This window comes from Bos javanicus, chromosome 16, assembly GCF_032452875.1.
Source record: "Bos javanicus breed banteng chromosome 16, ARS-OSU_banteng_1.0, whole genome shotgun sequence".
NCBI lineage: Eukaryota > Metazoa > Chordata > Mammalia > Artiodactyla > Bovidae > Bos > Bos javanicus.
Window position 1 is genome coordinate 72,744,696 of NC_083883.1, and position 27,221 is coordinate 72,771,916.

General features: G+C 51.2%; 1 protein-coding gene and 1 non-coding gene across 3 annotated transcripts in view; one reads left to right on the top strand and one right to left on the bottom strand.

Moving 5' to 3' along the window:
* TRAF5 (TNF receptor associated factor 5) overlaps positions 1-22,364 on the bottom strand; it is a 44,258-nt gene extending 21,894 nt beyond the window's left edge. For both annotated transcript variants that reach the window (XM_061383578.1, XM_061383577.1), the window contains exon 1: positions 22,264-22,364. The gene's annotated coding sequence lies outside the window, so the exon portion shown is untranslated. The remainder of the gene's footprint in view (positions 1-22,263) is intronic.
* TRNAG-CCC (transfer RNA glycine (anticodon CCC)) lies at positions 7,796-7,868 on the top strand. Its single transcript has one exon. It is a non-coding gene; the product is annotated as a tRNA-Gly (tRNA).
* Positions 22,365-27,221: the final 4,857 nt, after the last annotated feature.

Sequence of the window (27,221 nt, forward strand, 5' to 3'; positions counted from 1 at the left end):
CTGTCTTCAGGGTTTTCAATTTCTGATCATTGAAAATTCAAGATCAAATCCCAGAGTGAAAAGGGCACTGGACCAGAGACCTGGGCTCAAGCCCTGCTCCGCCACTCACTTGCTGTGACACGCGGGGAGACATCCCAGGGCTTCCTTGTTTGTACATGCCTGCATGGACTCAGCACCTACGTGCCCCAGGCCAGGTCCTGAGAACACGTAGACCTGTGACAACACGTCTGCCCTTGAGGGTCTCTAAGAGGAGCAGCGGAAATCAGACCCGGGAATGATACATGACAACACTTTGGAGGCAAGTCCCATCAAGAGAGATTTAAACAAGCTGCTGGAGCCCAGGTAAGGGGTAGCCCATGTGAGTGGTGTAGCATCACACACCACTTTCTGAGGTGTGTGATGATTCCAGAGAGAAGAAAACATCCCCACTGGTCTTGCAGGAGGAGGAGGCATTTTCTAAAATGAAGTAGATAGAACCATTTCCCAGAGGGTATCACAAAGTTCTGGAGCAGTTTAATGATTAACTGTAGCTGAACTTGGAATTAGGGGAACACACCATTCACCTGCCTGTTGGCTCTCAGATCCACCCTCTGCCCTGGTCTGCACTGTGAAGAGAGCTGGCCCCCCAAAACACTGTTTGCAGGGTTCCCTGGCTTCTGGCTCGGTTCAGCCAAGGCGAGACACTGGCAGGAGACTGCAGGGTGGGAGGAACGGAGACGTAGACGGTTGTCCCCTCATCCCTCGGTGCTAGGCAGCATCTCAACAGTGACTGGGCTCCTCCTCGGCTTTCATCCCCACCAATGGCCGCCCTCTCTGTGGACGAGCTCCAGCAGGCAGGTCCCCAGCTCCTAAGCTCTGGAAACACCATCTCCTCTCTTCGTCCCGTCCGTTCTAGAGCGGGTGGGCAGCTTCCCGCCGTGAGTCCTCTTAGAGGGGCCTCACTCCAGGCTCCGTGTGGCTTCCCAGATTCGCCGTCCCCCGTGGTGGAGCCGTTTCCTGTGTAACCGAATCCCCTTCCGGGAGCGCCTCGCGAGGCGCCTGTGAGAGGCGTGTGGTGAGGGGGCAGGGCACGCCGTGAAGGCTGAGGGGGTGCCGGTAAGGAGTCCGGGTTTTCACTCCATGGTTTTCAACTTTGGGGGGATGACAGACACAGAAGACAGGCCCAGGCGGGGAGCTGAGGGGAAGAAGCACCACAACGGGCCAAAGGAGGATGACGATGGCCTGATCTAAGGCAGGAGCGGAGAGGAGCCATGTTCGTGAAGCGTTTCTGAGAGAAAATGCTAGATTCCGAAATGGGTCTGATGGAAGGGCTGTGGGAGAGGACACGGAGGAGGACCCGCGGGTTCCAGTGCGGAGGACTAAGTGACGAGGGCAGCAATGAGACAGGAGGCCGGACGGGAGCAGAGCAAGTGGAGAATGTGGGGAGAGGCAGAGCCAGGGCCAGCCTCAGGGCAACGGGGATGACTCAGACCAGCCGACCGCTTTCCACCATAAACTACATGGTTCCGAGGAATGGCGACATTTTCTTTGGGCTAAGGATAATTGTTTTATAATTGCACAAGGATATATATATATATATATATATATCCTTTTTTTTTTTTTTACCTTGGCTGTCATTTTAGTGATGACATTTGACATAACAGGTTTATAACTATGTCAGGAACACAGGATCTGGAGAGATAAGACATTCCAGAGCAATAGCTGCGGGGGAGCTCCAGGAAGCTAGTGCGGGAGTCTGCGGTCTGGTCCTGCCCCAGCACAGCCCCTGCTCCCTACTTGGGACCGTTTATTTATTATTCTTGGCTGTGCTGGGTCTTTGTCGCTGCATGGAGGTCTCTCTGCCCATGGAGGCAACTGCTCCATAAAGGGCTTTTCTTCTTCTTCCTCTTTTGCCGCCTCCTCCTTCCTCCTCCTCTTCCTCTTCTTTTTCGTTTGGTTTTTAGTTCTTGTTTAATTTCCCTGCTAGTCACTCTTCTTCCTGGAAGAGCAGCATCTCAGAACACAAGGGCCAGCAAGTGGGGCTACTCTTCAGTTGTGATGTGCGGGCTTCTCATTGCCAGGGCTCCTCTTGTTGCGGAGCATAGGCTCTAGGCATGAAGGCTTCTGTCCTTGTGGCTCCCGGGCCCTCGAACACAGGCTCAGTAGTTGGGGTGCACGGGCTTAGTTGCTTTGCGCCATGTGGGATCTTCCCAGATGGAAGATGGAACCTATGTCTCCGGCATTGGCAGGCGGATTCTTCACCATTGAGCCAGCAGGGAAGCCCCCTGTTTGAGATTTAATAGGTGCTGCTTCCCCCCAAGGTAACCCCCATTCAGCTGGTATGACCCCCCCCCACCCCTCTGTGAGATCCCTAGAACCAATGACTGGATTTGACAACAGTTCCCAGGGGCCAGGGATGGTTGTTAAATGTACCTCGGTGCCTGGGGAAGCAGGGTGGTCTGGGGAAGGTGGGAGAGGCCTGCAGCCCCTCCTGAGGCCTCTTTGTAAGACAGGGTTCTGAGAGTTGAGACACTGCTTCCTGTGGGAGGTGAGACCTGCAGGCCAGGGTGACGAGATGGGGGCACAAAGGCTGGCCAGGTGCCAGGTGGTCCCTGAACCGTGGGCAGCAGATGGGTAGCACCACACTGGCCCATGAAGCTGCCAGTCACAGGATGGGCTGCTGGACGGCAAACTGCCCATTTCTCAGCTCTGCTCAGGCCTCCCCGTGACCATGAGAAGCCAAGACCCTGAGGGGCACATTTGGCAACAGGGGGCAGGTGCAAATACCTTATTTCCCCAAACCCACCCGAGACCCAGCGACGGGTCCTGGGCTTAAGTTAAGGGAGGGGAGATGGCGGTTAGTACTGAGGAAAAGTTAAAATGTGGACTCCCAAGATGGGGTGACTCAGGGACATGCCAGAACTTGTGCCCTTGGCAGTGATCTAATAGAATATAGCCACAGCAGGGACAGCCAGACACCCACCCGTGGGAGGACAGGTGGTCCGCTTTCTCAACGTCACATCTGACCCTTGAATTCTGAGATACTGCTCTTCCAGGAAGAAGGGTGACAAGCAGGAAAATTAAAACAACAACAATAACTAAAAACCAAACAAAAAAGAAGAGGAAGAGGAGGAGGGAGGAGGAGGCGGCAAAAGAGGAAAAAGAAAAGCCCTTATGGAGCATGCTGCCTCCACAGGGAGAGAACCGAGATGGGCCCCAAGCTGTCCCCAAAGCCTCTGTCTGCAATGGCCCAGAAATCTGCTTCCTCTGAAGGCAAAAGCCCTCAAGACTACCGCCAGGTCTCTGCTCCAGCCCGCCACCTTCTCTGCCTCTCCGCTGTTCCCACAACCTAACACAACTGCACCACCACCGCGTGACCTCTGGGACAGACTGGGTTTCTTTGTTTTTAAAGATTTATCTATTCATCTATTTATGGGTGTGCTGCATCTTCAATGTTATGTGCGAGCTTTTCTCTAGTTGCGGTGGGTGGGGGCTACTCTCTAGCCGTGGTGTGTGGGCTTCTATTGTGGTGGCTTCTCTTGTGGAACTCAGGTTCTAGGGCTTGAGGGCTTCAGTAGTTGTAGCTTCCGGGCTCTAGAGCACAGGCTCAATAGTTGTGGCTCACGTACAAGCTTAGTTGCTCCCCAGGCATATGGGGATCTTCCTGGACCAGGGATGGAAGCCATGTTCCCTGCATTGGCAGGAAGACTCTTAACCACTGGACCACCAGGGAAGCCCAGACTGGGTTTATTTTTATTAACCTTGAACCATGAAGGTTAGACCCAGAAGAACGTCCTTGGAGAAATGCAGGCAAAGCGAGGTCTTTTTCCATCAGGTCTAACAGGATGGGAAACCACACAGGAGACCACATAGGAAGCAGGTGACTCCTGCCTGATGACACATGACAACTGGCCCTCAACCCGAGCCGTCCACCCACAGGATGGCCAGCTCTGATGTCACAGAGGCAGAAGGAGAGTGTCTTTTCTTTTCCTTATACTTTTGCAGAAGAGGCTTTTCTTGGATGCAGGATGAAGGATGATGTGGGCATGGTTTTAATTCCTTTGAAGAGAAGTGTGATTTCTCTCCAAGTTGTCAGGAAACCTCTGGTTCCTTATTTTCCTGGCAGAGCAGCAGAGCACCGCTGGTGGAGAGAAGCCAGTGGTCAGGGGCTGAAGGGCACTCCCACCCGGCTCCTGGTTCTAAGGCAGCTGCTGCTTTCATATCAAGTCTCTCTCAGGGAAGCCTTGAAGGGAATTCTCTCTCCTGCTCAGAACCATCCAGAGTCTACCTGCTCCACGTGATGCTGCAGGAGACCTTTGGGATGTGCTTGCTCAGAAGTTAGAACAAGAGGAGAAAGGACCGCTGATCTTCCCACAAGAGCTTCCTTTAGAAGAAACTTTGACTCAGGGATCCTCAGCTTCAGCTCCATGTCCATTGCTGTCCCCACTTCTAGGTCTGGGGTTCGCTTGATGAGCTGCTGGGAGAGGGGGCTGTCCTCATTAGTCTCCAGGCCCCAGAGTCAGCCAAGAGAGCGCACAGAGCCCTCCATCAATGGTTCCTTTTCTGAAGGCACTCCTTCCTTCAGGTGAGAAGACAACTACCTCAGCCCATGGAGACTTGCCTAAATATTCCCAAAACCTTCCTATGTTCTTCTCCTCTTCTCACGTTTCCTCACTCACCTGTTTGCTGTGAATGGACTTGGCTTTTTCCCTTGTAGCTCAAGTCGGTAAAGAGTCTGCCTGCAATGCAGGAGACCCAGGTTCGATCCCTGGGTCGAGATGATCTCCTGGAGAAGGAAAGGCAACCCACTCCAGCATTCTTGCCTGGAGAATCCCATGGACAGAGGAGCCTGGCAGGCTACAGTTCATGGGTTTGCAAGAGTCAGACACAATTTAGCAATTCCACCACAAGTACCCACATTACTACCCCCATGCGCTCACCCAGAAGTGAAAGTGATGAGTATAAGTCTGATGACAGAGTCCTGTGAGCCCACCTCTCCTCCCATGTCCTCTACTCTCCCCCCACACCCCGCTTCAGTCAGCCCTCTTACTAAGACCTTGATAATCTTGTGGGTGGGCACAGCTCATTGCTGACTCACCTTCCCATGCATGCACCAAGGTGGGTTTTCCAGAGACCACACCCCCCCTCCCACCCCACAAGGTGCTGCCCCTTCTCCCCTGGGACCCTTGACTAAGCTCACTGCTTCTCCTCTACCCTTTCTGTTGCAATTTTCTCATGTCTCCATTTCATCCTCCAAACACATTTTCCTCCTCGCTTCACCCAATGCACCCTTTTGAATTCCTGGTTACACTGAAAGATCTCCCACTAAACACGGTCAATCAGTCACTTGTAAATCATGCTTTTGCTGAGAAACCACTACATGCAGACACTGATGGGGAAAAAGAAATGTAGCATGGGGCGGGGAGGAATCCTCACACCAGCACCACCACCTCATGGCAGGGAGCGGTCTCCAGGCTACTCAGCAACCAGCCCAGCAACACCAGCACCAGCCACCTTCTCCCCTCCCTTCCCCTCCCAACTCCAGAGCCATCCCTTCAGACCTGTGTCCCTCCTCAGACCTCATCCACCCACTGCCCTCCCTCTGCTCTTGAACAAGCTGGGGGCCCAAATCACCCGGGTGTCGGGCCCTACTACGTAAGCGGTTTGGAAAAGCACGTTGTGTTCAGTTGGTGATCTAAACTCTGAACCATAACCACAGAATCAGACCTGCCACCTGGCCTCTCCCAACCTGGAGCCCTCTTGCCCTTTATGTGGCATTTGGCACTTCCTTCTCAGAACTCCCCTGGGGACACTGTATTTTTGCTTCCCCTCCCACCCCAGACCACACCTCCGGGTGGCTCCCTGCAGGGCTCACCCTCTGCCCTTAGTTCCTGCCACAACTCCCACCTCTCCTCATTTGAAAGGCTCCCCCATCCTCAGCCAGACTGTACTTCCGAGTGTGGGTGAGGGTCCCTGCTTCAGCGAGTCACTGGGCTACCATCTCAGACTTAGCTCTCTCTCTCCCTTCCTGATGGTCCTTTTTCTCCTAAAGACAGGCAGGCAGAGCACACGCTCTCAGAAAGTGATGGAGACTTCCAGCGGCCCCACAAGTGAAGTGACACGGGAGCTTGGGAACAAAGCCAAAGAATAGCAGTTCAGATTTTAGCGCGGGACTTCAAAGCATGTTGAAGTGAGGACTGGGACAGGTCCTACCCTCCATGGCCTAAGGGTTCTCTAAGGAAAGAGGAGAGACTGGGACCACGGCTCATCAGGCTACAGAACAGACATGCCAAGAAGGATCCAGAAACCCTGACCTGACCTTTCAGTGACTTTTAGCTACCAAAAGCCAACCTCATTTGAGCTGGGCCTCAGCTTCCCACAAAGCTCATGCACATCTGCCATTGTATTCAGTTCGTATCTCCAAAGCTGACCACAGACCAGTGACATTCTGTCATCTGCCAAAAGCGCCCAGAGCTCTGGGAGAGTCTGTGGCTGGGGCATGAGTCAATGGCCTGGGAGAGGCAGACAGGCAATCCCCTGACCAGCGGCCTGGGGAGGAAGCAGATGGGACCAAATGTGGTCCTCTCGGCCCAGCTCCAGGGAGAGAAGCTTCCCGAGGCCCACCACCCCAGGTTCCCAGCCCACACATGGGCAGGCAGCCTAGAGTCCACTCAGTTCAATGCTTGATGTCAGGCTATTGGGACCTATGGGCTTGATCAGGACGACAGAGAGGGGAAGTGGGTGGGGAGCCCGGAAAGGGGACCCAAGAGAAGAAGACAGAATCTGAAGAGTGGCTTCCCACAACTGAGCCAGTCAGCTGTGGAGGGTACTTAAGGGTTATCAGATGAACAAAAGTGTCACAGTTTTTCAGAAACAGCGAACCTGTCAAACCAAATGTCAGGAAGAAACATCAATACATAAAGGATGGTATAGAGGAACTGGTCTGGTTAAACAAGGCTTGTTGGGTTTCCTACAGTCTACACCCCTCTGGCAGCTCTTACGGTAATCAGTCGTAGGGGTTCCACAGTTTGATCTTTTTTTCAAGTTAATAATACCTTACCTGCAAAAGGACTTTGCAGTTTGTACTTTCACAAACAAGATCACACCCAGTCCTCATACGAACCCCATGGGGGAAATCACAGTCATGTTTCTGATGAAGTACTTGAGGCCCCAAGTTGTGAAGTACCTATGCCCCCAAATTACACAGCCAACATGTGATGCAGTGAGAATCTGAATCTAGGCTTTCTGCCTCCAAATCCAGTGCTGTTTACTTCATGTCATGGCTGGAAGAAAAGGTATCACATCCCAACTGGTACCAAAAAGGAGGTGTGGAATGACAGGCAGTGCAGCCTGATGGTTAGAGACCAGCTCTGGAACCAGACCACTGGGGTCCAACCTCTTCTGCCATTCACTTTCCTGTGTCACCTTTTCTTCATTCAGAAGATAGGACACGAAAGGCACCTGCCTTTAAGGCTAACTCTAATCCTGAGTTAGGATTAGATGTGTTGATCCACATAAATTACCAGCACACAGTGTCTGGCACAAAAATAAACACTTCATATCCATGTCTGTCCATTCTTCACTCCTGGCCAGCATTTATTCAGTGCCTGCTGCATGCAGAGGTCTGACTCTCATTCTATTGTGGGAAAGGGTGCAGTGGGACAGGACCCCAAGTTCCTATTTCCAAGGGGTTTTCAATTCAGTGGGGAGCATACCTAGGTGCCAAGCACAGCAACAGTTTCCAGAGTGGCTCGGTCCCTGGATGCTCTGCTAAGAATGTGCCCTGAGGCATGATCAAAATGTTGGCTTGGGGAATTCCCTGGTGGTCCAGTGGCTAAGACTCCGTGCTCCCAATGCAGAAGGCCTGGGTTCGATCCCCAGTCAGGGAACTAGATCCCACATGCTACAACTAAGACCCAGCACAACCAAATAAATAAAATATTAAAAAAAAATACTGGCTTTGACAGAAACAGACCTTTGTTTTGGGGTCCCATTTGTTACAATAATTTGTTCTGTGTTTAATCGCTCAGTCATGTCCAACTCTTTGCAATACCACGGACTGTAGCCCACCAGGCTCCCCTGTCTACGGGGATTCTCCAGGCAAGAATAGGGTTGCCATGCCCTCCTCCAAGGAATCTTCCCAACCCAGGGATCAAGCCCAGGTCTCCCGCATTGCAGGCAGATTCTTTACTGTCTGAGCAGCCAGGGAAGCCCAAGAATACTGAAGTGGGATTCTCCAAGGGGAAATCCAGGGATTGAACCATCATCTCTTATGTCTCCTGCATCGGCAGGCAGGTTCTTTACCACTAGCGCCACCTAAGGAAATCCACAATAGTTTAGAGTGCCCTAATTAACATGTTTTAGAATCAGGATCCCTCCGTAGTACCCAGAAGTCTACCTTTTTGACAAGTTCCCGGGCTCGATTCTAGCCCATTACAGTGTGACATGTGCCGGCTTCCAGATCACCTTCTCCTCGCTGGCCATGCCTCACTGCCCCACCTCTCGGGCACCTGGCCTGGTGCTGTCCCCCTTCCATCTACACTGGTGCTCTTGTGAGCTCATCGGGGCTCAGATGTCATCTAAGGCCGACAATTTCCTGGTTCCTATCTGCAGGCTGGGTCCCCATCCTGAATATGAGTCATCCCGAATGCCTAGTCCAGAGCTCCACATTTATTCATTAAGCATCTCAAACGTGAGACATCTGGCCTTCCTCCGTCCCCATCCAGCTGGCTCCTCCCACTACCTTCCCCCAGCTCAGTAAACGGGCACCACCAATCCCCCTGAAGCTTGGACCAAGAGCTGTGAAGTCATCCTTGGCTCCTCCCACTCTCCATCCCACAACACCAAATCCTATTGGCTGTTCCTCCAAACATACCTACCCATGTCTCATTACTGTCAGCATAACCATCCCGGTCTAAGTCACCGTCATCCTCACTGGATACAGCCCTTGTCCCCTGGCTGGTCTCTTCCTCTGCCTCTGTCCCTTCACAGTGTGTTCACAACCCAGCAGTCAGAGTCAGATATGTGTCCCTCCTCTGCCCCAAGGACCCCATCTTACTCAGGGTGTGAGCCGGTGTCCTCAGAGTTCTGTGACCTGGTCTCCATTTGCCAGGACACACTCCAGTCGCACGAGCCTGGCTCTCTCTTGAGTGGCAGATGCGCCTCCTGCGTGCTATCCCCCTGCTGGAACACTTGCACCCCCGACCCCTGAATAGCGCATTCCTCACTTCCCTGCTCAAACATGAGCTCACAGGAGAGGACTTCGCAACCCACCTGGAATCATAACATCCCAGCAGCCCCCTAGCCTGCTGCATTCCTCCCCAAAGCACTTATTACCATGCAGCATGCCAGGCGCTTGCTCCTTTACTACCTTCCTGCCAGAATATAAGCTCTGTGAGGGCGGGAATGTTTCTTCTGCCTCCGGGAATGTTTCTTCTGCTTCTGAAGGTAAGCAATACTTAGAACAGGGCACATGCTGGGTGATCAGTAAGAACTCACGGGAAGACTGAACAACAGCCTCAAGAGTTTCTGGAGGAGGCAGGACAGGCTCTCTCCCACTGAGCGTGCTTCCCAGGGCCTGACACTCCGTTCTGAGTCCTGGCAGTCTACCGGTCACAGCTGGAGAAGGCAAAGCTGGCCGATGATGGGCACTTGGTGGGCAGTGGGGTAGTGGGCATGAGGAGGTGGGTGGAAGATTAGAGCCTCAACGGTGCTCCTTGGTCCCACCAGCATGAAGCAGCCCCTGGGTGGGCAGACAGGTACGTGGGAAGGAGGGAAAATGCTGAGAAGGACGTTCTTGTTTTTGTTTATTCAAAAAATAGGTATGGGGTCCTCACCGAGGCATCTCACAAGGTTCTAGAGATTCAAAATCACGTTGGCTCAAGTCCTTCACCAGAGACTTCTTTCAGGAGAACAGGTCACAGGGCTCTGGGCCAGCTTGCCTTTCAGTTCACTCTCTTGTTTCCAACATCTGTTGCAAACCTCTCTTCTCTCCACAGACCTTGATCACATCTCCCTCCATCTCACCAGGAAACTTCTCTTCCTACTGCACAGAAAACAGACGTCTTCCGACCAAAGCTACCTCCACTTCCTGCCACTGAGCAGAGCCTGCACACTCTGTCCCCCTGTGTGGGTGGAGGGGGGCTGCTCCACAGCCCACACACCCTCGCAGAGGCAGCGTCTGCACCAGGCTCTCCTCATGCCCGAGACTTCAGCCTCCTCCCTTCAGCCTCTCTTGTTCAGCTGCCTCCTTCCTTGGCGCTCACACAAGCACAGGTCTCTTCTCAGAGGCAAGCCACCTTCCAAATTCCCACTCTCACATTTGCCTAAGAAGCTCGAGCTTGCCTTCTCCTCCCAGCCAAACCTCCTGACACCGCCCCCACCCACCCACCTCATGCAGTGGAGTGACCATCCCCACCGGCCTCTGGTCAAACCGATCCATCCAATCCTCAGCCCACTCGGGCCTGGCTTACACCCCCACCAAGCACCCCATGCTGCTCTCACCCAGAGCCCAGGGACTTCCGGGTCACTTAAGCCAGTAGTCAATTTCCCATCTTTATCTCAGCTGGCTTCCCAGCTACATCAGATATTAGTGACCCCAACCCCCACCCTCACCCCAAATGCACACTTTAAAACACTCTTTCCCTTTAGCGTCCCCGAAACCACAGTGTCCTGCCATCAAAGATCACAAACAAACTAACCGCTCCCCAGTGTCCCCACTGCATCTGGACCCACATGGGCTACTGCCCACCTGGCGTCTCCTTTTCAGTGTTTCACAGGCACCCCAGTGCCAACACACCTAAAACGGTACTGATGTCTCCTCTCTGCAGGGCTCCGTCTCCATGAAGGGCCACTTTTTATCCTGCTGTAGTGGCCAGACAACTGGAATCATCCCTGGCAGCGCCTTCTCTCCTCCTCCAACACCCAGTTCACACCACCCTCCCATCTGCACCGGTCTCCTGCTATGGGCCTCCCCTCGTAAAGCGGGTCTACCCCACTCATTGCTCCCCGCCCCCCCCACCCCAGGCATCCCCCACACAGCAGCCTGACGGGCCTTTGAAAAAGTCAAGGTGTTCTTACTCCCACAGACTTTCCACCGACTCCCATCACTCTCAGGTTCCAAACCCTTCATGGAGCTAACCACGGCCCCGCCCACTTCTCCAGGGCATCTCCCTCCCCACCCCTTATTCTCTAGCTTTTCTGGCTTTTTTTTTTGCCATTCCTCACAGGAGTGGAGACCCTTCTTTCCCCCAGCCCTCATCCTAAGACTGGTCTCCCTTCGTTCACGCTCTTGCCTCTGCTCTGGAAACATCCCTTCCCCGACCCCCACCTCTCACTGAACTCAAATCATCCGAGCCCAGCTTAAGCCTCGCTATGCAGCGAAGCCTCAAAGGCCCCTTCAGCCAGCTTGGCCCCCTTCTTCCTCAGCACAAACCCATCATCACACTGTACTTCTCCTTCATCGCACTTCTGAGTACACTCATTTTTAAGGTGATTATCTGTTCAATATCAGTCTGTATCCATACATGGAAAGCAGGGCTGGGACTGTGTCTCGAGCAAGCACTCGAATATCTGAGTAAATGAACAGCTGCCCCTTTGGGTGCCTGCAATGTGCTAGATACTGTGGCTAGCTGCTTCCTAGTTGCACGTACTCTGCACAGCAGCCCGGTGAAGGATAGGCACTACTTTCATGACTCATGCTCACCTTTTACAGATCAGGTCTTGAAGCTCAGGGAGCTCGAAGAGCATGATCAGGTGACACAGCTGCCGACTGCCGGGCCAGGACTCGACCTCAGGCTTGTCTCCTATCAAAGCCATTGCACCACGCTTCCCTCCATGCCCTCCGTGGTCACTCACAGCCCTGGACATAGCAGGCGCTCAACCAAGCAGGGTGGATACCTACTAAGTCATCACACTTGATCCTCACAGTCACCCTGGAAATCTATAAACAAGAACTACGACTCTCCTTTTCCAAATAGGAAAATGAAGTTTGCGGGATCCAAAGGGTCACCTAGCAGTAGGTGGCCATGTTGGGCTCGAACCCAGGTCTTCTGGCCCCTCACGTAGGGGGATTCTCTCTGTAGCATAATCATAGTTAGGCACTGAGGTGGGATTAGTTAGGGACCGATGCTGAAGCTGAAACTCCAGAACTTTGGCCACCTAAAGCAAAGACCTGACTCCTTGGAAGAGACCCTGATGCTGGGAAGGCAGGAGGAGAAGTGGACAACGGAGGATGAGATGGTCAGATGGCATCACCTACTCAATGCACATGAATTTGAGTAAGCTTCGGGAGTTGGTGATGGACAGGGAAGCCTGGCATGCTACAGTCCATGGTATCACAAAGAGATGGACAAAACTGAGCGACTGAACTGACTGAGGTAGGATTATGCAGGGAAGCTGGGCAGGAAAGGGTTAAGATAGTAGGGCTGCAACTGCCACCCCTAGAGAGCCCTTGCATGATGTCTGGGAAGGTGGATTTGGGGTGGGCTGTCCCCATCCTGAGTTGCTCATGGTACCTAAACTGTGCAAACAATATGGTTTGGGTTGAACATCTGCTGTTTTTGTTGCTGTGTTTTTTGTTTTGTTTTTTTTTTCCTGGAAGTCTGGGATTTTCAGTGTATGCTATGCAGAAGGTGCCTATATGACCAGTCTCCAGTAAAAACCCTCGATGCTGAGTCTCCAATGAGCTTTCCCAATAGATGACATTTCACAGGTGTTACCACAATTCACAGTCCAGGATGAATCAAGCACGTCCTGTGTGACTTCACCGGGGGAGGACACTTGGAAGCACGCACCTAGTCTCCTCCAGACTTTGTCCCAGGTGCCTTTTCCCTCTGCTGATTTTGTTTTGTATCCTTTCAATGTGAAAAGCCTTAGCTGTATGACTATTCACTGAATCCTGTGAGTCCTCCTATTATATTATTGAACCTGGGCATGGTCTTGGGGCCAGCCTTTCTAATGAGAAACTAATTTTGAGTTTTCTTTGAAAAGAGTGAAAGAGGCATGAAATAGTAGATTAAAACAGGAGGCATTCCAGGCAGGAGAAATGATATGAAGAAAGTTAGGAACAGATAAGTCAAGTATAGAAGGCTATCAACTACAAACAGGTGCTTGCCAAGGGCATTTGCCATCTACTACTGCGGAGTCTGAACCTTGTGCTGCTGCAGCTGTTGACCTTCACCACACCCTGAAGGCAGATCAGGGTGGAGAGTGAAGCGCTCTGTGCTCCAGGGAAACTGGTGGAACAGATCTTTGGTTACTGTTCAGTCTCTAAGTCCCATCTAACTCTTTGTGACCCCGTGGACTGTCGCATGCCAGGGTTCCCTGTCCTTCACTATCTCCCAGAGTTGGCTCAAATTTGTATCTTTTGAGTCGGTGATGCTATCTAACCATCTCATCTTCTGCCACCCCCTCCTCTTGCACTCAATCTTTCCCAGCATCAGGGTCTTTTCCAATGAGTCAGTTCTTCACATCAGGTGGCCACAGTATTGGAGTTTCAGCTTCAATATCAATCATTCCAATGAATATTCAGGGTTGATTTTCTTTAGGATTGACTGATTTGATCTCTTTGTTGTCCAAGGGACTCTCAAGTGTCTTCACCAGCACCACAATTTGAAAGCATCAATTCTTTGGTGCTCAGCCTTCTTTATGGTCCAACTCTCACATCTGTACATGATAACTGGAAAAACCATACCTTTGACTAGATGGACCTTTGTTGGCAAAGTGATGACTTTGGTTTTTAATACATTATCTACGTTTGTCATAGCTTTCCTTCCAAGGAGCAACTGTCTTTTAATTTTGTGGCTGCAGCCTCTGTCTGCAGTGATTTTGGAGCCCGAAAATAAAGTCTGTCCCTGTTTGCACTGTTTTCCCTTCTATTTGCCATGAAGTGATGGGACCAGATGTCATGATCTTAGTTTTTTTTTTTATTGAGTTTTAAGCCAGTTTTTTCACCCTCCTTTCTCACCTTCATCAAGAGGAACTAAAGTTCCTGTTCTCTTTCTACCATTAGAGTGGTATCATCTGCATATCTGAGGTTATTGATATCTCTCCTGGCAATCTTCAGCTTGCCAGCTTGTGATTCATCCAGCCCGGCATTTCGCGTGATGTACTCTGCATATAAATTAAATAAACAGGGTGACAATATACAGCCTTGACGTACTCCTTTCCCAATTTGGAACCAGTCCGTTTGTCCCATGTCCGGATCTAACTGTTGCTTCTTGACCTACGTTCAGGAGGCAAGTAAGGTGGTTTGGTATTCCCATCACTTTAAGAATTTTCCACAGTTTGTTGTGATCCACACAGTCAAAGGCTTTAGTGTAGTCAATGAAGCAGAAGTACATATTTTTCTGGGAATCCCTTGCTATCTACAATTCAACAAATGTTTGCAATTTGATCTCTGGTTCCTCTGCCTTTTCTAAACCCAGCTTGTATATCTAGAAGTTCTCTGTTCACATACTGTTGAAACCTAGCTTGAAGGATTTTGAGCATAACCTTACTAGCATGCAAAATGAGAGCAACTGTATGATACTTTGAACGTTCTTTGGCATTGCCCTTCTTTGGAATTGGGATGAAAACCGACCTTTTCCAGTCTTGTGGCCACTGCTGACTATTCCAAATTTGCTGGCATATTGAGTGCAGTATTTCAACAGACTCATCTTTTAGGAGTTTAAATAGCTCAGCTGGAATTCCATCACCTCCACTAGCTTTGTTTGTAGTAATGCTTCCTAAAGCCCACTTGACTTCACACTCCAGGACATCTGGCTCTAAGTGAGTGATCACACCATTGTGGTTTTTCTGGTCATTAAGACCTTTTTCATATAGTTTTTCTGTGTATTCTTGCCACCTCTTCTTAATCTCTTCTGCTTATGTTAGGTTCTTATCATCTCTGTCCTTTATTGTGCCCGTTCTTACATGAAATGTTCCCTTGATATCTCCAATTTTCTTGAAGACATCTCGAGTCTTTCCCATTCTATTGTTTTCCTCTATTTCTTTGTATTGTTCATTTGTGAAGGCTTTCTTATCTCTTCTTCCTATTGTCTGGAACTCTGCATTCAGTTGGGTATATCTTTCCCTTTCTCCCTTGCTTTTTGCTTCTCTTCTTTTCTCAGCTATTTGTAAAGCCTCCTCAGACAACCACTTTGCCTTCTTGCATTTCTTTTTCTTTGGGATGGTTTTGGGAACAGGTCTTTAGATAGTTAGATATTTTCAGGAACTGATTTCATAATCCCAAATCCTTGCCTCTTTTCATATCTAGAAAAGCACTAAATCCCTTCATGATGACAACTCCTTGTGACTAGCAGAAAGCCTCTTGTAAAGCAAACATTTGATTGCATCGAACTTCCCCTTCACCAAAATCTTATATATTGACCTTCCCCCACTACCTCTTTGCAGCAGTCTCTCAGAACTATCTGAGGTGCTGTCTCCCAGGCTGCAGTCCTCAATTTGCCCCAAATAAAAGGGAAGTCACAACTCTCAGCTTTTGCATCTTTTTTTTAGTCGACAAGGCCTTGCAGCTGTTCAACCCAGCATAACCAGAGTTGATGTAACCCAGCAATATAGTCACAAGGTGGACGAGATAGGGGCTATAGAAGTCACACTTGTTAGACAGATCCAGTGTCAGTCAGTGAACCACTGAACTCACATATATGGAATTTTTGTCAGCATCGAGGAAAAATTGAAAGAATGTACCATCTGCCCATCCAAAGCAAAGACATGGCACTGGACACTTCAGAGGAAGGTCTGTGGGAATGCTATGGAGAGGTTGAAGCAAAGCCCAAATTACTGGGTGTTTTTCTATAACAACTAGCTCAATATCAATTCATTCTAGAATAATCTACTTCCATCCATTAAGAACAACTATTCACCTGGCTCCCCAGGTGGCTTGGTGGTAAAGAATCTGCCTGCCAATGCAGCAGATGTAGGAAATGGAGACAAGGGTTTGATCCCTGGGTTGGGAAGATCCTCAGGAGGAGGAAATGGCAACTGACTCGAGTATTCTTGCCTGAGAAATCCCATGGAGAGAGGAGCCTGGAGGGCTACAGTTCATGGGGTCGCAAAGAGTCAGACCCACTGAGCACACACACATTCCTTCCTTCCTATGTCCTGCAGAGACGCCTTTGCCCACAGCCCAGTATTCCCCAGCCTCCTCCCAACTCTCCGTCCTCCCATTCCTCAGGAGGGGCTTTCTGGAATGATCCCACCAGCTTGGTCATTTCTTTTACTCTGCATCTACTTAGCATTCAAGCCTTCACTTTTTTGCCTTTAACCCAGGGAAGCATGGGACGTTATCTTAGGTTGTATCAGGGATACCTGCCCAGTCTCTTCCTCAGAGTCCCCACATCCTGAAGGCAAAAGACAGACTTTCATGACTGGTTCAGCTTAACTCCATGCCCACCCCCACCTCCATCCGCCAGCATCAAGGGCTCCTCTAATGGAGGCTCAGGGCACAGGTGGGGCTGTCCCGAGCCATCCGCTTAGGAAGGGAGCACAGAGAGGGCTCTGGCTGGCAGTTTGGCCCCAAGTCGACTCACTCCTCATTCTGCTGTGACCTCACAGTTGATTCCACCGAAGTGACGGCTCTGTTTCTGGTGACCAAGCCAGTGCCTGTATTTGGCTTCCCAAGTCCATTTTCTCTTCTGCTGGGTCCCCGTGCTGCCTCACTGCCCAGCACCACTATTCCTCCAAGGTTGCACTGCTCTGCCCACGAGTCTTTCTCAAGGACTGGAAATCTCCCTTTGACACCCACCCCTGGAGCTGGGCCTCCTTTTATCTGGGATTGGTAGCCCCCCTCTCTGCCCTCTGCCTGCTGTGGGCTCAGCACAACTTATCCGCACCATGCCCTGCACTGTGCCAGTTCACCTACTCTGGCCCTTGAGGTTGGCCTGGTCTAGAGATTGCAGAGTGGAAGCAATAGGCTAGTTTAAATGATGGTCTACCCTGGTATGTGGCAGGTCTTGTGCTTGTCTGTTTTTAATTTAAATTTGAATGCTTTCAGGCTAGACAAACATTTTCCACCTCCCCAGAGACCCCACAAATCCCTATGCTGTCAAAAACATAAAAGAAGAAAGCCAGCTTTGTTGAATACTTGCCAGACACTAGGCTCTGTGTATATAATTGGCTCGTTTAATCCTTCCAGCAACCCCAAGTGGGTGACATTACTATCTCTGTTTACCTGTGGGAATACAGAAACTCATGGAAGTTGGGCAACTTGCCCCAACCATACAACAACAACTGGAAAGTCATAAATAACAGATCTGAAGTCCACACTATTTCTACCACGCCATGAGTGGAAGGAGTAGGTCTTGATTAGACTCTGCAGTAAGGAGGTCCCCCCTGCAGCAGTGTGGAGAGAAGACAGACGAGCAGGGAAGTGAGTGAACAGACAGCTCAGGGAGTACAGGAAGGAGGGGGCTGGACGGGGGAACTCAGGCAGCAGCCCCGGGGAAAGACAGCAGGTCAGGACCAGCTGGAGACGGGGCAGAGAAGATGAGGGCGCAGCAGGGATGTCTGTCAGGCTCAGGGAGAACTCGGGGGAAGGGGGCTTGGGTGAGTGTCTAAGGGGCTCAGTCGTGTCCGACTCTTTGTGACCCTATGGACTACACGGTCCGTGGAATTCTCCAGGCCAGAATACTGGAGTGGGGAGCCTTTCCCTTCTCCAGGGGATCTTCCCAACCCAGGGATCGAACCCAGATCTCCCACATTGCGGGCAGATTCTTTACCAGCTGAGCCACAAGGGAAGCCCAAGGGGCTCCTGAAACATCACAAATCGAACTGGCCAAGAAGAGAGCTGGTTGAGAGGCAGAGACTTGATCAGCCTTTGCCTAGGAGTGCTGGTTAACCTTGGCTGCACCGCAGGGCTCCAGGGGAGCCTGAAGACACAGCCCTAGCCCCGCTCAGGGCGGGAAGAGGACGAGGAGCTCCAGGTCAAGGAAGGAAACATCAGTGGGGACGGTGTGGCCCCCTTCCAGGAGCCGAGCAGCAGCTGCAGAGCAGGCTGGCGACTGAGGATTAGCAGCCCTGGAAGCCTGCAAAGGGCAACACGGGCAGAGGGGCAGGTGCATGGAGCCGACGAGGAAGAGAACGCCAAGGGCAAGGGCGAGTGCCAGCTGCTCTTTCCAGAATCTGGTCGGTGAAAGGGCGAGGAAGCTGGGGTCTTGTTTAACAGAGACGGAGCATGTGGCGGAGGGGAAGGAGTCAGTGGCCAGGGAATTATGAAGGGAATGGGTCTGTCTCCAAGAGAGGAGAGGGCGGGATCGGGGGTGTAGATGGAGAAGGTGCTCTCCCGCTGGTCAAGAGAGCTCCTTTTCCTCGAGAGAGAGAAAAGCTGCAGAGGAAACCTCGGGGATGCTCTGGCTTGGAGGAGAGGTGATGATGAAGCGCGGGTCAAGGAAAAAGGTGTGAGGCTCTCCTGGAAGGAAGTGAGCTGGGAACTCCTTCCTGCAAACACGAACCCTGGGGCGGGGCGCTCCTCGGGCTCCCTCAGTCACCCCGGGGCCACAGGACTTGCGCCAACACTTGGCTGCATCTGCTCTCTCTACAGCCCCGTCCCCGCCTGTAGGTACCACTGCCTGCCTCCAGGTGCCAATGGGCAGAAAGGACTTATCACTGCCACCGCAAAGGGACTTTGAATTTTTCTATGAGGACCGCTGAGTGTTTTCACTTTTATTTTCCCCCTGCCCCTCCAGCCCACTTCCTCACAAGACAGGGCCTGCTGGGGACCCAAGGGGAACGGCTGCTGTCTGGCCCTCCAAATGCAGTTTCGCTCTGAGCAAAGCAGCAAACTCTGTAGCCTGGCTCTATCCTCAGCAGCCCTGGGGGTGACTTCTGCCCTGCAGCTTGTTCCCTCACACACACACACACACACCCTACCTACAACACTACTGGGGTGACAGCTCCTGCCCCAGAGGAATGTCGGGAAAAGTCACCATCTGAACAGGCATCGCTATTCAGAGGAGGCCTCAGCCGCTGCCCTCCTCTCCCTGGTCTCCTGACTCTCATTAAAGAACCCGGATGGGTGACAGAGGTGTCAGGCAACCTTTGATGAACGCCCTTCGGGTCCCCCCACCCTCCTGCCCAGAATCCTGGTTTCCTCTAGCCACAAAACTATCAGAGCTCATGAACTCGAGTCAGAAGACATGCGCTGAGGTCCTGGCCACTCCCCACGCGCTGTGAGATATTTGAAGTCATGTCTGAGGCCCAGCTTGCAGCCCACTAACGTGCAAGAACAGCAGCTGCCTCTCCCGGCTCTCAGGGAGGCGGTGAGACGTTCAGCAGATGAGACAGCTGTTTGTCAACTGAACGGTGCTATGCTGACTTTGGGGTGCAGATGAGTCCTGCTGGCAGCACAGTGTCTCCAGAGCCCCACCCAGGATGCGTTTCCCAACCATCGGGCCCCGGCAGCTCGAAGCCCAAGGGAGACACACTTCCAGCGAATTCAACACCAGCATCTGTTTAGTCCTCCTCCGTGCCAGACACCAGGCTACAAACAAGACCAGATACCCTGATTCTCACCCTGAGTTTGCTAGTGGAGGTGGAACTATCACAGGAGGTGTCTGTTCATGCTGTGGCCAGAGTATCCAGGAGAACTTGCTCTGTGTTACTGGGAACAGATCATCCAGGCATGATCAGAGTCTGAGTCCGCTTGTTAGTTGCTCGGTCATGTCTGACTCCTTGCCTGCCAGGCTCCTCTGTCCCTGGGATTCTCCAGGCAAGAATACTGGAGTGGGTTGCCATTCCCTTCTCCAGAATATCTTCCGAAACCAGAGATTGAACCTGAACCTCCTACACTGCAGGCAGATTCTTTGCCATCTGAGCCAACAGGAAAGCCCTGGTGGCCCAGCAGTAAAGAATCCACCTACAATGCAGGAGACTTGGGTAGATGTGGGTTTGATCCCTGGGTTGGGAAGATCCTCTGGAGGAGGAAATGGCTACTCACTCCAGTATTCTTGCCTGGAGAATCCCATGGACAGAGGAGCCTGGCGGGCTACAGTCCATAGGCTATAATTGCAAAGAGTCGGAGGCAACCAAGCATGGCAGGCATGCAGGCACCTCCCCTCGTCACCCCTCGCTGAGCTTGAGGTGGGTGGATGTAGCTCTGAGAAACCAAGGTGAGGGGCCTGGGGCAGAGGAACCACAGTCCTTGGAGACCCAGGCCTGGCCCAGCAGTGGTGTCCAAAGGGTTATTTCACTCTCAGTGCTTCCCCCTCCCCATCTGGGCCATGTGGACAATAATCCTGCTTTGGCCTGACTCTCAAGGGTATCGTGGAGGACAAAATGAGAACAAAATGTCCAGAGTAATGGGAAAAATGCTTTGAAAGGGGAAGGGCTTTATGAACAAGGCTTTAATATTTTCTTCTTCAGGGTCCTCTCCAGTAAAGCTGAGATAATCACAGGCGGTCTGTTTCCCAGGCTAGCCTGATGGGACTGACTCAGAGACATCCAGCCCCCTCTCTCTGCAATTATTCCAGTGGCGACAGCAAGTACTTCCAGTGGATGGGACCCCATCGCCTTTCCATAGTTTTTCCACTACTCTGCCACCCAGGGCAGGTGGATGATGCTTGTGGATCAATGGAAACCCTGCTTGTCCTCAGACCTCAGCCCAGAGGACCCGAGAAAGTCTCCCACTCCACCACCACCCCTCTGGCGGGGCTTCCACAGTTTGGCTCAGACAGAAGGCTTTCTTCTCCCAGTGTCCAGAACCCAGGGAGAGAGAGATTCCAGCATCTGAGGGTCAGCCCATTCCACTGAGTCCAAAACAAGAACCAAAACAGCAACAACAACAACCTTGATAAATAAAGGTTGGACATTTTCTGCCTCCAACGCACCTTCATCTCTTCTGCAGCAACGTCTGTCTCTCTTGTTTAAATTGAAGTTGGAGGTGAGAGTGTTCAGATGATAAGGTTTTCACCCAAACCATCAATCGCGCTAACACCCCTGTCTTCAGCTGTCTGTGGGGAAGGCAAGGCAGGCAGCTGCATGCTCCATTTGAGAGGTTCTAGCCCAGGCTTTCCCTGCCTAAAATTATCTCACCCACCTCCGCCAGAACTGTTCTATACCCAGAAGCACTTAAACCAATTTTCATTTTATGTCTCCTTTTAAAATGCAAGTATCTCTGAAAGAAGGAAAGTATTCCACTGGCCCGTCCCCATTTCTCACCCAGCACTGGTGCCCAATAAATATTTACTGAATTCAGTTGGTTACTAGAGGCCTGTCCGGAAGGGACACGGGTCAGAGCCCGGGGCTGTGGAGGGTGGGGTGCGCAGGGGACAGTCCCCGCCGGGAGCCACGCCTCCTTTCACCAACCCCACCGCGAGCGCATAGCAGCCCTGCCTGTCACTGCGAGGTAACCGACTTCTGATGAAAGTAAATCTGAAATAGCCAAATATGGAAACTCTGCAGGAGGGGGCAGAAACAGCCCAGAAAGTCAGAGGAGACGCCCGGGGGTTAGTAGCAAGAGCAGTGGCCCCAGAATTCACTGAGAATTCTCAGAACTGCCAAAACCCTGCAGAGCAGTAACAAGGGCGAGGCCATCTGCTGTGGAGAACCCAGTTTCCACCAATTCTCTGGGTGTTCTCTGGGCAGCTCGTTCCTACTTGAGTCTTGGGTTCCTGCAAGACCCCTTTGAGCTCTCCTTGGCTGGGGGTGAGGGAGGTTCTAAATGAGGACGCCCAATCGAACGGCTTCCCTGAGGTTCCATGCATGCCAGTATTTAAGCTTTATTCTAGAATATTCTGGCTGGAAAGTCCTGCAAAAGTGGAAAGAGGGGATGCCTCACGGCGCGATGGGGGAAGACAGGGGTTTGCAGGCGCGCGTGCCAGACGCGCCTAAAGTCCTTCCCCGGCCCGCACACCCCGACCTGCCTCTGGTCCGCGGAGTGGACACCCTCGCCCTGGAGGCGCTCCCCAGCTCGGGACCCCCAGTCTCCATTCTCGGAGTACCCCTTCTCTGCTCAGAAAACTCGCTCCGGGGCCCGGAACCCAACCGCCCCCCGCCCATACACACCGCACCCACTCGCCCGCATCCGGGGACACCTGCCCCGCCGGCTTCTCCCGACCCGGGGTCCGGGCCCCGGGGCCTCCTCGCGTGCACCCCACCCTCCCACCCCCGGCCGTCGGGGACTCGCCGGCCGCGAGCGGGGGACAGGCGGCCGGGCCGGGCTGCGGGGAGGCAGCTGCGGGGCTCCTGCTGCCGACGTGTTTTCGGTTTCAAAGTCAACGCGACGCGCTGAGAAGCGGTGCTCGGTGCGCTCCCTCCGGCCCCACGCGGCGACCCACCCGGACTCACCTGGGCTCGGCGCGCTGGCGCTCGCAGGGCGCCTGGCTGCTCCGAGGCAGCGTCTGCGAAGCAGGGGCTCAGCTCTCAGCCGCGGGGCCCCGCCCGCCGAGGGAGGGGGGCGGGCCCGGCCCCGGAGAGGCGGGGCCTGGGGGGCCAGGGAGCGAGCGCGGGGAGGGGCGCCGGGCCCTCAGAGAGGGCGGACGCCCCGGCAGGTGCTGGGCGGGATGCTGAGAGACAGGTAGAAAACCGGGCTGTTGGAGACCGAACCGACCCTCCCTCGAATCTCGAGTATCATCGCTGATTTCCCTGGGTGCATTTGAACTGTACCCTTCTTACCCTTCAATCAGGGACACCTAGGCTCAGCCAGCCCTTTCATATTTTGACGCAATGGCAACCCACTCCAGTACTCTTGCCTGGAAAATTCCATGGAGGGAGGAGCCCTGTAGGCTGTAGCCCATGGGGTCGCAAAGAGTCGGACACGACTGAGTGACTTCTCTTTCCTTTCCTTTCCTGAAAGCGTGTTAGTCGCTTAGTCGTGTCCCACTCTTTGAGACCCCACAAACTTTAGCCTGCCAGGCTCCTCTGTCCGTGGGATTTTCTAGGCAAGAATATTGGTGTGGGTTGCCATTCCCTTCTGCAAGGGAATCTTCCCAGCCTAGGGATCAAACCCGGGTCTCCTGCATTGCAGGCTGATTCTTTAACATCTCAGCCACCAGAAGTCTGGTTCAAATCAAGCCCTCCTGACTTTCCTTTACAGCAGGATCAATTTGCCAGCCCCCTCCTTGCTGGCCTAGCAATCCCTTAGAGTTGTAGGGCTTGCCATTGTACCTAGGACTCTCCAGACATCTCCTGTGATCCTAAAAACCTTGGGAAGTAGACCTGGGCATGCCCATTTTACATATGAGCCATCTGATGCCCAGAGAGGTGACATGAAATGATGTGCCCAAGGTGTAACACCCAGCAAGTGCCAGAGCTTCCTCTTGAGTCCAGGTCTCCCTACTCCCAAATATCAGACTCTTTCTTACACCACTTCTGTCCATGAGTATATGTTCTAACTGATATTTGTATGCCACATAAATCTCCTCTGTGAAGGTTGATGGAGCATGAAGATCATGGATTTTAGAATATAATGGGCCAAAATTCCAATTCTAGTTCCTTCACTTTCAGTTAGGCAACCTTGGGAAATTTACTCAACTGCCTGGGCTTCAATTACTCATCAAAGAGGGTTAATAATAACGTGCACCATTCAGATATGCACAGGAGCCAGGCAGGAAACACACAGGAGAGGTGAAAGTTGCAGTCACGGGGAAGGGGAGGGACGCCGCTGCACTGAAGACCATGTGTGGAGTCCAGAGGAGCAGCCAGGCTCCCCGCCAGCCTGTCCTTATCTGATTGCTTCTTTTTCAACAAGAGCCAGAAATCCAGATTCAAACCTTTTGGTTGGCAAGTCAGATTAACGATTTCATGGAGAGATAGGGCCTGTGGTCACCTTCACTTATGCTTGCCTGCACTCACCTCCTTTCTCATGGTCCACCCTTCACCCCCACACTCCCCAGGATGCTTACAAATCAATATGCTTTTGTAAGCTTATATCTCCTTTCACTGGCTAAAATCACTATGTCTTGAATGTATATATGCAGGTATGCTCAGGGCCCTGGTACTGTTACTAAATATGATTCAATCGTCTCTCTCCATCCCTCTTGCCCATCAATCGAATAAAGCAGCCTATTTGTCTCAAGAATGATATCCAAGCTTTAAATATGATGAGATCAGATTCTGGGATAGAAAGTGAATCTTTTAGTGGTGGGAAGGGGAGGCCACATAACTCCAGGGCTGGGAGTCTCAGTGTGAAGATAGAGGAATTTCACATAGGTAGTAGTCAAAACTCAAGGACATGTTCCCAGTTCCCCTTGTTGATCACATAGCCCTGGGCAAGGTGTCTGGGAGAAGAGAGAAAACCAATCCTGGGACATAGCTGATGAAGGAGACATTATCTCTCTCCTCAAGGACCTTGAAGATGGATGGGAAGAAGAGGACATAAATACACATTAAACAGTAGAAACACACATTAAACATTAGAAGATGATAGCTCATATTAAGTTTTATTATACACCAGGTACTGTGCTGAGTATTTTATCTATATTTACCCATTTAATCATCAGCCCTATTTTACAGTTTGAAAAGCTCATCTCTTGAACACTTTGCCCCAAATTGTAAAATTCTTAGTTTTGGGGGAGGTGGGATTTGAATATGGGGAGTCTGGTTCTTGTGGGCTTTTGGCACAGATGGTAAAGAATCCGTCTGCAATGCAGGAGACCTGGGTTCAATCCCTGGGTTGGGAAGATCCCCTGGCAAAGAGAACGGCTACCCATTCCAGTATTCTGGCCTGGAGAACTCCATGGACAGAGAAGCCTGGTAGGGTTGCCCTCGGACATGACTGAGTGACTTTCACTTCACTTCAGTCACTACACCACATTGCCCCTCAAAAAAATGGTTGATGTGACATCAGACAAAACAGCTGAGGAGATGAATTTTAGCGGTTTTAGTGTTCTCAAAATATTTGCAGTATTCTAAACACAATCCAGTTTTCAAGCTAAATTCATCTACCAAAATAAGGGCAGGATTGGACTATACACTAAATTTTTGCACAGAAGGGATAAACTTTTAGTCTGGGTCGGTTCTAAACACCCTAAGATTACTTCCCGACTTCAGACCAGGCCTTCAACTGTTTAATTTGCCGGGTAAATTGGTAAGGATATGGGATGGCAGCCTTGGCTGTCAGCGGAATGAGGATGGAGGGGAGAGGGCGCCACCTGCTGGAATGATGGATGGATGCATTATTTTCCTCAGGCTGCCCCTTTCTGCAGAGGGATCAATATTGTGGGTTAGTTCAGTTCATTTCAGTCGCTCAGTCATGTCCGACTCTTTGCGACCCCATGAATCGCAGCACGCCAGGCCTCCCTGTCCATCACCAACTTCCGGAGTTCACTGAGACCCACGTCCATCGAGTCAGTGATGCCATCCAGCCATCTCATCCTCTGTCGTCCCCTTCTCCTCCTGCCCCCAATCCCTCCCAGCATCAGAGTCTTTTCCAATGAGTCAACTCTTCGCATGAGGTGGCCAAAGTACTGGAGTTTCAGCTTTAGCATCATTCCTTCCAAAGAAATCCCAGGGCTGATCTCCTTCAGAATGGACTGGTTGGATCTCCTTGCAGTCCAAGGGACTCTCAGGAGTCTTCTCCAACACCACAGCTCAAAAGCATCAATTCTTCAGCGCTCAGCCTTCTTCACAGTCCAACTCTCACATCCATACATGACCACAGGAAAAACCATAGCCTTGACTAGACAAACCTTTGTTGGCAAAGTAATGTCTCTGCTTCTGAATATGCTATCTAGGTTGGTCATAACTTTCCTTCCAAGGAGTAAGCGTCTTTTAATTTCATGGCTGATCACCATCTGCAGTGATTTTGGAGCCCCCAAAAATAAAGTCGGACACTGTTTCCACTGTTACCCCATTTATTTTCCATGAAGTGATGGGACCGGATGCCATGATCTTCGTTTTCTGAATGTTGAGCTTTAAGCCAACTTTTTCACTCTCCTCTTTCACTTTCATCAAGAGGCTTTTTAGTTCCTCTCCACTTTCTGCCATAAGGGTGGTGTCATCTGCATATCTGAGGTTATTGATATTTCTCCCGGCAATCTTGATTCCAGCTTGTGTTTCTTCCAGTCCAGCGTTTCTCATGATGTACTCTGCCTAGAAGTTAAATAAGCAGGGTGACAATATACAGCCTTGACGTACTCCTTTTCCTATTTGGAACCAGTCTGTTGTTCCATGTCCAGTTCTAACTGTTGCTTCCTGACCTGCATACAAATTTCTCAAGAGGCAGATCAGGTGGTCTGGTATTCCCATCTCTTTCAGAATTTTCCACAGTTTATTGTGATCCACACAGTCAAAGGCTTTGGCCTAGTCAATAAAGCAGAAATAGATGTTTTTCTGGAACTCTCTTGCTTTTTCGATGATCCAGCGGATGTTGGCAATTTGATCTCTGGTTCTTCTGCCTTTTCTAAAACCAGCTTGAACATCAGGAAGTTCACGGTTCACATACTGCTGAAGCCTGGCTTGGAGAATTTTGAGCATTATTTACTAGCGTGTGAGATGAGTGCAATTGTGCAGTAGTTTGAGCATTCTTTGGCATTGCCTTTCTTTGGGATTGGAATGAAAACTGACCTTTTCCAGTCCTGTGGCCACTGCTGAGTTTTCCAAATTTGCTGGCATATTGAGTGTAGCACTTTCACAGCATCATCTTTCAGGATTTGAAATAGCTCAACTGGAATTTCATGACCTCCACTAGCTTTGTTCGTAGTGATGCTTTCTAAGGCCCACTTGACTTCACATTCCAGGATGTCTGTCTCTAGGTGAGTGATCACACCATCGTGATTATCTGGGTCATGAAGATCTTTTTTGTACAGTTCTTCTGTGTATTCTTGCCATCTCTTCTTAATATCTTCTGCTTCTGTTAGGTCCATACCATTTCTGTCCTTTATCGAGCCCATCTTTGCATGAAATGTTCCCTTGGTATCTCTAATTTTCTTGAAGAGATCTCTAGTCTTTCCCATTCTGTTGTTTTCCTCTATTTCTTTGCATTGATCGCTGAGGAAGGCTTTCTTATCTCTTCTTGCTATTCTTTGGAACTCTGCATTCAGATGCTTATATCTTGCTTTTTCTCCTTTGCTTTTCGCTTCTCTTCTTTTCACAGCTATTTGTAAGGCCTCCCCAGACAACCATTTTGCTTTTTTGCATTTCTTTTCCATAGGGATGGTCTTGATCCCTGTCTCCTGTACAATGTCATGAACCTCATTCCATAGCTCATCAGGCACTCTATCAGATCTAGGCCCTTAAATCTATTTCTTACTTCCACTGTATAATCATAAGGGATTTGATTTAGGTCATACCTGAATAGTCTAGTG